The sequence below is a fragment of the Aotus nancymaae genome, unplaced genomic scaffold (assembly GCF_030222135.1).
Source record: "Aotus nancymaae isolate 86718 unplaced genomic scaffold, 86718_ANA_hifiasm-v0.15.2.pri h1tg000007l, whole genome shotgun sequence".
Classification (NCBI taxonomy): domain Eukaryota; kingdom Metazoa; phylum Chordata; class Mammalia; order Primates; family Aotidae; genus Aotus; species Aotus nancymaae.
The window spans coordinates 47512274-47523286 of NW_026988418.1; the positions used below are offsets into that span (position 1 = coordinate 47512274).

The window sequence follows — 11013 nt, forward strand, 5'->3', positions numbered from 1 at the left end:
TGAGGGGAGAGGGGTTTGAGTGATGAAATTTGACCTGTGAGGCTTAGACATCTTAAGGTCACTGAGTAAATATTTAAGACAAGACCAGGTGTCCTGGTGGCTGCTTAAAGGAAGAGGGCAATTAATTCTGATTATTCTTGGCACTGGATTCTTAGGCAATTCCTAGGTAAGAAGAGAACAGGAATTAAATTCATTGGAATCCAATTGATAGAAAAATGCTTTCCATCGTTTATCTCCATCTTTCAAGCCCCATTCCCTCCTTGCCTAGCTTAGATTCCATGGTCCTTTATATAGTCACTCCTTTAAATATACCCTTACCCTTACCTTTCTTGGCCCTGTAATATCCCATTATATTATTCTGAAAAAAAGTCCCAACTCTAGTAATAGTTCCATCTCTACCTTCTGTGCTCATTCTCCTGAGAATCTAAATGTGTCTCAGGAGAAACATGGTTACTCTGACCTCAAACATTAAGTTGGCCCTCAATGCTGCTTGGTGATCCTTCTGCATTTTCCTAGTCAATTAATTATTTGACGCTCCCAGAGTACTTCACTCCTCCTCCAAACTCCATCACCCTCCTCCCCATCAATCATGAATCTTATTTCTCTCAGAAATATATAAGCAATAGAAGAGGCTCTTAGCATCACATCTACCCCCTTATTTTCTCTCTTTCCATATACATACTCGCTTTTCCTTTTGTTGTAATGGATGAGCTGCTCACCTTTCTTCCTGAAACCACCAACTTCACTTGTGCACATGATGCTACTTCTTCATCTCACTCTTTATCTCACTCCCATTGCTTTCCTATATGTTCAATTTTTTCTCTCACAATTGAATCATTCCCACTAGTAAACAAACATCATTTTTAAAAAATCCTACCTTATCTCCATAGCTCCTCCAACTATCACATCACTTTTCTGCTTCTCTTTATAGAAAATAAATAATTGTCAATGCTCAGTGACTCCACCTCTTTACTAATCAGTCTTACATTCCACCATGGAAACCCCTTTTGTCACGTTCATGTTACCAAATCCAATGTTCAGCCATTGGTCCTCATCTTCTCATCTTACTCAGTGTATGACACAGTTAAAACAATTTTTTCACTTGATTTACATACCCCAGCAATCTCCTGTTTCCCTCTTTTCTCATTGGCCATTCTCTGTTTCTTTTTCTCATTCTTCTTCGACCACTAAATTTTGGAGTATAGACATACTCTAAGGTGAGCCTCAGTGAATCATCCCTTGTACCATACACTCCCCTTGAGTGAAAGTGGAACTTGTGTCTTGCTTCTAGCCAATAAAATATAGCAACAGGGGAGGCACTTTGCAGATATAATTAAGGTCCCACATTAGTTGAATTTGAGTTGACTAAAAGGAGATTATCCTGAGTGGGGCCTGACCATAATTGTTTTCTAAGAATGGTAGCCTAAATTCTTTTTAGGCATAAGCTCGGGGGTTATTTTTATGGTGGTATGGGAGATAGGTGAGGGTAAACTGGGATCAAGAGTTTGAAGACGTGATAAGGGTTTAGAATAGCTGTTGTAAAGAATTAGTTTCACAAGTCTTTATAGCAGTGGTCTACATGGAATATCTGGTATCCTCTGAGTAGTTAAAAGTCCTAGGCTTTTACTGAATAAAGAATATACAGTAAAGAAATTAATAAATGGTGGCTTAATTAAATATATGTTATCAAATTCCTCATCTTGAACCATTTTAAAAGTTGTAGGTTATGTCCTTTAACTTGGCAAATAAACTTAACCCTTATATACAATTTATTTTTGTAACATAAACCTTTCTTTTGCAGTTTATTTTTCACTGTGATCCTTTCAACCCTGATGATATCCGAAGTACCTATCCTTCAAGCTAAGACTTGAAGGCAAACAAGGCTTGGATATTGAAGGCAGAGGAAAAAGGAACTCAGAGCAACGAGAGGAGCATGAATAAAGGCTTGTAGCAACAGCTCTGTTTGCATTAGTCAGAACTCCTTCTGTTGTAGGTGTCAGGAATTCCAGTTAAATCAACTTAAGCAAAAATTGAAAATGGCTTTCAAAACTGGGAATACTAGGGATGGATCTGGCCTTAGGCATGATTGGATCTAGGATTTTAAACAGTGTCACTGGGACCCCCCTGCAGGGGACTGCTTTTACACTCTGGCAAGTGAGACCCCTGTGCTAGACCCTGAGTCTTGGGGAACCCTGTCATTTGGACCTCCTTTGACATTTTCAAGTCTTCCTTTGAACTAGCAGTGCCAATGGGCAGAGTACCCTGGGCTACAACCAGATACCACATGCATCCCAGCTGCTGGAAGCATTGTCATCAAAATGTTTTAAGTCCTCTCTGTGACTGGGATTGACCAGGGCAAGTAGAGTTACCTGAAACTGGATCAGGTAACTGGGCCCCTTTCCCTGTTTTGTGCTTTTGAGGTGGTCTCAAACCTGCTATCCTGCGTGTGGAGACAAACAGATGCCCCAAGAAGCTCCATGACTCATACCTCTAGGGTCATCCTCAGGTTCTGAGGCTGGGCCCCAGTTCCAGGAAGGAGCCTGTTGATAATTATTCCCATTGGCCAGAGTGTTAATTCTTTTGTGGGATTGTGTGAGATTGGGCAGCCAGAATGATGCTGACACTCTGATTTTGGATGATGCTCAGTCGCTTCAGACAAGATGAGTTCAGGTCTTCAGGCTACTAACAATCCAAGTTAACCCTTAGCTTGAGCTGCACATGTGGGCCCTTGGGTTACCTGTTTCCCATCCAAGTTTCAGCCACAGTGCTGCTTTCAGATTATAGCACTTGAGAGTGGCTTGGTGGTGGCAGACACCCTTTACCTTGTGCCCCAACCACTGGTACCCACGGCAGTCATTCCACTCTCTCTGCTGACTCCATACTTTGGGTCAGGCAATCCTTCAGGTTGGCCGTGCCTCTCCTCTGAGTGCTTTCAAGATCATTACCATGCAAAGCCATTGGATCATTTGCATCAATGTCCACCCTTGCCCTAAGTTGATAAGGGCTGTGCTCTTCTAAGTCTTAAGCTGTGCTAGACAAAGGACATACATTTCTTGTGCAAATGAAACCACACTTATCTACTGCTCCACGTGTTCATTCCCTATCCCCTGTTGTGAGAAGTATAGGTAGGACATGGGTGTGGTCAACATAGAAAGAGATCACATTCTACAAATGGAGGGATTATGGCCAAAAGAACTCAAAAGAAGGTGTAGTTGAAATATGTGCTGTTATGTTTATGCTTTAAAGTTACAAATGGTAAGTTTAACATGAAAAGAAAAACAACTGATATTTCATATTTCCCTGCATACACTGGATAAGACTTGTGTTTGTGGCCATCATGCATGAAGCACAGTAACCACCTCTGAGCGAGTCATTGGAAGCCACTATTCATGTGTGGCACCATGGATGATGCAGCATAATGAGCGATAATGCAATGAGCACTAAGTAAATTGTACTGGGGAACTCACAGGGGCCAGAAGATCTATACTCTTCCAATAGGAATGAGATTCTAGAGCCATGACAGTGTGAGTCAATGTCATGTCTCAATGTGACAATGAGAGCACTGTTACCACGTCATCATGGTAGAAGATGTACTATTAGTGAGGAAGAGTGCATTCAGCAATAATGGATATGAAGCCATGATTCCTAAACATGAGCAGAAAAGATGGTCTCTGGACACTACAAAGACTCTTCATGTAAACAGACTGAACCATAAACAAATACAAAGTATCTCTTCTCTACCCAGTATTCCAGATCTTCAGCAAAAAACTTCTACATCTTACATGGGCTCAAGAACTTTGTAATACATGTTTGGATCCAATTATTTATATAAACAGGAGTCCTGCAAAAATTCTTTGCCTGAATTCTGTCTCCATCTCTTTCTTGTTCCCCCTTTGGTACCTTTGGCTCATTCTGTCCTCCTGCAGACAAGATTTCTCCACAGGGAGGAAACGTGGATGAAGTGTGGCTCTTGGGTTACAACTTAATAATGAGAGATGAGAATGATATCTATTCCAGAAAATTCTGGGAAGACACTGATTGTTTCAGTGTGGGGGATGTGCCACTCCTTGAATCAGTATTGTGTCTGGAGGGATGTGATCAAGACTAGCCTAGCTTGAATCACTGCTAAAATCCTCTGCCAGAGGCAGCGCTAACATGCTTGACAGTCCCACCAGAACCACATGGAGTAAAGGAAGAGCAGTTGAGGGATTAGTGCTGTTTCCAAAGTAAAAGGGTTGCAGGACAGATGAAAACAACAGATGCACCTACTAAAGTTCCTAACGTGGAATAGGAACCTGGAAAAGTGGGTGCCGGACGGATCCCAGAAGACATGATTGTAGTATATTTAGATTACAATGTATTCCATAACCAAAGTGGAGTTGGCGAAATAAATTAAAACACCCTTTCCAATCATCTATAAAGCTCCTAAAATAATATTAAGCAACAGCTCTATAAAATAAAACTTAGGAAATGATAAAAGGAGTCTAAGTTTTATATTCCAAATTGGCAACACATGAGACACATACCTAAATCAGAACAATACGATTAATGCTCTTCGCTTTTCATTTTTATAAGAAATAAACCTTTAAATTCACCTTCACACTTTCCTGCAAACCTAGTATAGAAAACCAAACACACAAATGGGTTCAGAATTATTCAAACAAGCATGGCCTTAGGAAGCAAAACTAAGTATTTGAAGTTTTTAGTGTTAGACTAATTGTTGATAATAACATGTCTTTTTCTAAACTATGCAAAAAAAGCAAAACAAACAAAATAAATAAAACAGGAAACCTTATAAACCCTGCTGAAGGTTTTGAGAGGCTAAAGTTTTCAGAACTGCTGTTTGCATTTCTAAAATATGATGAACTATTTATAATCCTAACATTTCCAGAATTCAGCATATTTAAATGCTGCTAACTGACTTTATAAGCCAAGAGATTTAAGCTAGAACTACAAGCAGCATGTATAGAATAGTCAAACCCAGACCAGATGGCTCTTTAATGCAAGTGAAGTAGGCTGATGGTAAAGAAGTGTTATCTAAGGATTGTTGGGGGAGGGAAAAAACCACACACTTCAAAAATATCTCTCTTATTCAAGAGTCTTGGTGCCTGAAACTCTACCTTTAGCAAATGGAGAAGGCAAAGGACATATGTTGCTTTCTGCCTGCCCAGCATCTATTCCTCCTACTGGTAACAAATCCAGTTTTATTTTTCCTTAGGAAAGCACCTTTCTCTAGCTCTTCTTCTCCATTTTTTTTTAAACTACGTTGCTGAGGCTGGTCTTGAACTCCTGACCTCTAACCATTCTCTCACCTTGGCCTCCCAAAGTGTTGGGACTACAGGCATGTGTCTTCATTTGGCCCTTCCAGCTTTTCTTGAAGCAATTAGCTTAGTTAATTCTGATGCCAAATTTGGGGTGGGCATCATGAGAGGTAGTCTTGACCAATCAGAGAACTTCATCTTTCTGCCTTCAGCAAATGGTTAAGGGACAGACACACAACCTGATGAGCTTCTGTTGTGGGATTATGGATGGAGGGACTGAGAAAGAGATAGTACTGCTCCCTGGGAATGCTAGCAGTGAGCATGATAGCTTAGCACCCAAGCTTAGCTTGGGTGGCCAGGGCTGTTCCCCTTTCTCCCCACCCACCCACTGGGCTGATGGGATTGGGGAATGCTTTTGTAGGTTTCTGCCTAGGCCTTAAAAGTCAACCAACATGGCTACCCAGTGACATTTTCTAGCCCTCTTAGATACTCTAGGATGATTTCATTGATGCCTGTAAATCACTAACTTCCATGTTTTCCAAATCCCAAAATACGTTTCAAGAGAACCATGTTACCCTATGTAAATGTGTGGTGTTAATATTGCTGCTAATACTCATACAAGAAAGAAAAAGAGATCTCCATTTGTAAGGAATCACTGGAATTTCCTTGTTTGTATCAGTCCTCTTGGAAAGAAGCTAAATGGGCATTCATATTTTCCCATTATAAAAGTAGAATATAAACAATGAATTTACTGTATATACGGTAAAGATGTTCTGTATATTGTAAAGGTCGCAGAATATTGTAGTCGACAAGGGTCTTTGAAACAAATCCATTTTGTTCCACTCTTGGAAGTCTTCCATGGTGACTGACAAAGCCAACAGTGGGAAGAAAGGCATGGTAAGATTATTTCTCTAAGTGTATGTCTCTTCCCCCTTATTTCCAAATCTGGCAAGGTTCTGGAAGAAACCATCTACAGTGTGAGGGGAGGTGGCTTAACAGTAGGCCCATCTTATAAACATTTAGGAGTAGAATGACATGAGTTTGTGCATACGTTTTGTTACTTCTGTTTCTACCCTCCTCCAAAATTGCTTACTGTCCACCTCTATTGAGACAGAGGATACTGTGTGACAGTGCCCTAGGCATCATGGATATAGCAACAAAAAAAGACAAGCGAAATTCTTTTCTGGTGAAGCTTATACTTTCTGTTGAGTGGTACAGGGATAAAACAAAGTAACCAACAAGGCAACTTTAGATGGTGATCGTAGTATGAAGAAAGTAAAATAAGGTGTGTGATAAAGAATGGTGGCCATGCGGGATACTTCAGGTAGGGTGTTCATTATCAAATTTCAGGGAAGAGCTCTCCAGGCAGAGGGAACAGCAAGTGGAAAGGCCCAGAAGCCAGGACAAACTCAGTGTGTTCTGAGTACGGGAGAAGATCAGTGAGGGAGTATGTAATGATTTCTCACTGCTGCTCAAATCATCAGAAATTTAGTAGCTTAAGATAACATACATTTCGGCTGGGTGCAGTGGCTCATGCCTGTAATCCCAGCACTTTGAGAGGCCGAGGCAGGTGGATCACCTGGGGTCAGGAGCTCAAGACCAGCCTGGCCAACATAGTGAAACCTCGTCTCTACTAAAAATACAAAATTAGCTGAGCATGGTGGCAGGTGCCTGTAATCTCAGCTACTTGGGAGGCTGAGGCAGAGAATTGCTTGAACCAGGGAGGTGGAGGTTGCAGTGAGCCAAGATCACGCCACTGCACTCTAGCCTGGGCAAACAGGGCAAGACTCCATCTCAAAAAAAAAAAAGATAACATACATTTGTTATCTTACAGTTCTGGAAATCAGAAGTCCAAAATGGGTTTCACTGGGCTGAATTCAAGGTGTCAGCAGAGCCTCTAGGGAGAATCCCCTTTCTTGCCTTTTCTAGCATCTACAAGCCACTTGCATTCCTTGGCTTTGGCCTATTCCTCCATCATCAAAACCAGCAGTGATGCAGCTTCAGATTTCTGTGACTGCCCCGTCTCTGTTTTTTTCTTTTCCTCAGGAGGACGGACCCCTGTGGCTACATCAGGCCCACCCAGATAATCCAGGATAGTCTCCCTTCCTCAAGTTCCTTAATTTAAACAAATCTGTCCCTTTTGCCATGTAAGGTAACAGGTTCCAGGGATTAGAACGTGGACATTTTGGGGAGGCTATTATTCTAACTACCACAGAGTATGAAGGAGAAAAGTTGTGGGGACTTTGAGCTTTAGTCAGATAAGTAAGAGGGGAAGCCATCAGGGCAGGGACTTGATCTCATATAAAATTTTAACACAATCACTCTGAATGTTGTGTGGATAATGGAAGCAGTGATGTCAATGAGGGAGCAAGGAGACCAATTAGGAGGCTCTTGCTGTGGTTCAAGGGGGAGATGATGGGGGCCTACCCTTGGGGAGAGCTGCTTGGCTTCTCCGTGGCTCAGAAGGCTTAACATAAAATAAAGTTAATATTGTGGGGCAGTACTGAGTTAGCAACAATACGTGTAAAAGATTCAGTGTAGTACTTAATTCCAAATAGTGCTTAAGAAATAATAGCTATTATTTATATTATGCTTTAAAAGTTAAGTTCTATAAAGAATTTGAGCATTTAAGAAGTAGAAGAGATCTTTAGAATTAAGAAAATGAAACCCAGTGAGGAAAAGCAACTTGCCCAAGGATACCTCGTAGTTAGCAGATACCTATCAAACAGCACTACAGAGAAGCAAGGAGAAAGGGCCACTTTCTGTCCTTACAGTAACCAGGAAAGGAAATTCAGAGCTCAGCGGGAAGGGACTCAGGGAGGCTGATACCATGCAGCCGTTAAGCAAAGGACTTGGGGTAGAGAGGGATGTACAGATGGCACCCAAAGACCTAGTTTTAAATCCTATTACTTATTGGATATGTGATTTAGAGCAAGTCATTTAATCGCCCTTTACCTCATTAATTTCTCTTAAAAATGGGGACGATAGCACACTCCCCAGGTTGTCATGAAATTAAAATGAGAAAATATAAGATAGAGCATTTTGTAAACTGCCAAAGCTATAAAGTTAATTATTATTATGTCTCTCCTCCCAGTAGCCTACTTTCTATTCCCTCAAATCTTTAAAGGCATGGGGACATGCTTCTTTTTTCAGTTGTGTAGCAAATGTCCTCTTTTCACAGGATTTTTTTCTGAGTGACAGCCTTCTGATGCTCCTGTCTAGATAATGGTTCCAGCTGTGTTCACCAGTTTCTACTTCTGAGTACATCATTATTTCCCTTCAAAAGTTGACATCCAAATGCAAATTATGTTTTCTCTGGTAATATGATTCTGGTTTTCATTTCTCCAAGCTTTTTTTTTTCTGTTTGCAAATTCATTTATTATAATGGAACTCAGAGGCAATAAAAATAACTGTACTCTTCAAAAAGATAGACTAGATTTGAAGCTATCTGCAACTGGGAATTATTTATAGCAAAGTCAGTTTAAGGATGTATTTAGCTAACTAGCATGTCTATGTCTTACACAATAGCATTTGGAGAGGTCTTAGAGAGCATTAGAAATGACACAGTTTTCAGGCCAAATAAATGGATATAAGCCAGTGCTACTGTCACCCGAAAGGCCAAATAGGTGAAATAGTAATATTACCTTTCAGTGTCCACACACATGAGCTACAATAATGCCAGCTTGTGGATGGCTGATCTGATTAGTAAACTGCAACTACCTACTCTGAATACAACATGACACTCTCCCTCCTCCACCTGTTTGTTTTCATGAGTTCACAGCTGTGAGTATATCAAATGCTGTCTACGATTAGGCCCACCTTGTTTCTCCCAGGGGAGGATCCACTGGTCTGTCTTCTCCATGGAGGCCTGAATGGAACTAAGCCATTCAATACGTCTCATCAGATGAAAGTCTATTCCCTGAGGGATGACCTCAATCCCACAGTGAATGAAGAATGGATCAGCATATCATGGATCCCAGGGCACCAGGCATTGTCTGGTAAACAAAAAGAAATTAGAAACGCAGGGGTGGGACACAAAAGCCAAGACAAATTAATGCTTTATGTATGTGAATGTTTATCTTTGTTTAAATAAAGGTTTTTGAGACAAGTGGTGAGTCCCTGTAAATAAATGTCTGGTTAGACTACAGTGTGGGACGGAAGGGGAGAATACTTGTTCAACAGAACCTGTGAGATTTAGATTTCACAGGTGAAAGCTCTAGAATCATTAAAAATAAAGCAGACTTCCTCCTACCACCAAACCTGTGTTGTACAACTAGTCTTGTTTTTAGGCAGCCTCTAATAAATTGCAGGCATATGTACAGCTGAAAGGATGAAGGAAACAGGCAAAAAAAATGAGACTAAAGATTAGCAGCAACTACAGGAATCAATAGTGGCCAGGGGACAATGCTAAATGATATATGATGATCAACAAAACTCAGAATGTAGAAAATTTTGCAGGACTGATGACCTAGAATTTTCAATAAATAAAATGCTAGAAAAAAATTAAAAGAGGAAAGGAAACCTATAAAAAAAAAGGGACACAAGAGACATATCAATCAAATGCAATATGTGGACCAAGTCTGGATCTTGAGTTGAAAAAATAAGTGTTAAAAAAGTCCATGAGACAACTCAAAAGGGAATAAAAATTTAGAAATGTAAGGCCTGAAACTATAAAACTTCTAGAAAAAAAAAAAAAACAGGGAAAAACTACTTGATACTAGTCTGGGCAATGATTTTTTGGATATGATGCCAAAAGTACAGGCAACAAAACCAAAAATAAACAAGGGGAACTACATCAAATTAAAAAGCTTCTGCACAGCAAAAGAAACAATCAACAAAATGAAAACGCAACCTACAGAATGGGATAAAATATTTGTAAATGCTGTATCTGACAAGTGGTTAATATTGAAAACATTTAAGGAATGTGTACAACTCAATGGCACAAAAAAAGAAAAATAGACTGTTATATGTAAATTTTCGGTGCCACAAAAGAAGTATCACTCAAATATAAATTTCCTCAGCAAGGCAATTTACTTCTACAGAAGGGTGTGGCTCCCAGATGGAACAATGGCAAGCACACACCTGGACCAGGGAGGGGAAGGGGTGATGGAGGTAGCCCCTGCTGCTGTGTCATTTCCCTGTTGGCTAGGGTTAGATCACACAGTCTAGGCTAATTCCGATTGGCTATTTTAAAGAGAGTGTGGGGGCGGGGAGGGGGGGAGTACCAGCCAGAGTGGCAGGATGAGTAGTTTGGTGGGAAGGATAGTTACAGGACAGGTCAGAGCAAGTGACCAGGGGTAACTCAGGTCAAACAGGTGAGTGGAGCAGGTGACCGGAGCAGGTGACCAGAATGAGTCAGGAAGGAGTAGGGGACGAGGGGAACAGATGTGAACTACTGATTAGACTGGTGGGAAAGGTTGTTTACTCAAACTACAGGAAAGTTAAACTTTAAAATGGAGGACAAAGAACTGAACATACTGACATATTGATTCTTTGAAAAGAAATTTAGAACTCATTGTATCCAACATAAACCAATTAAAAAATAGGCAAAAGATCGTAAAATAGACATTTTTCTGAAGAAGACATACTAATGATCAGCAGGTGTGTGAAAATGTGCTCAACATTACTAATCATCAGGGAAATGCAAATTATAACCACAATGAGATATCACCTCCCATCTGTTAGGATGGTTATTTAAAAAAAAAAAATAAGGCAAAAGATAACACGTGTTGGCAATGGTATAGAGAAAATA

General features: G+C 40.4%; 1 protein-coding gene across 1 annotated transcript in view; it reads right to left on the reverse strand.

Moving 5' to 3' along the window:
* SSX2IP (SSX family member 2 interacting protein) overlaps nt 1-9097 on the reverse strand; it is a 72826-nt gene extending 63729 nt beyond the window's left edge. Inside the window, exon 1 of the mRNA XM_064372573.1 lies at nt 9081-9097. The gene's annotated coding sequence lies outside the window, so the exon portion shown is untranslated. The remainder of the gene's footprint in view (nt 1-9080) is intronic.
* Nucleotides 9098-11013: the final 1916 nt, after the last annotated feature.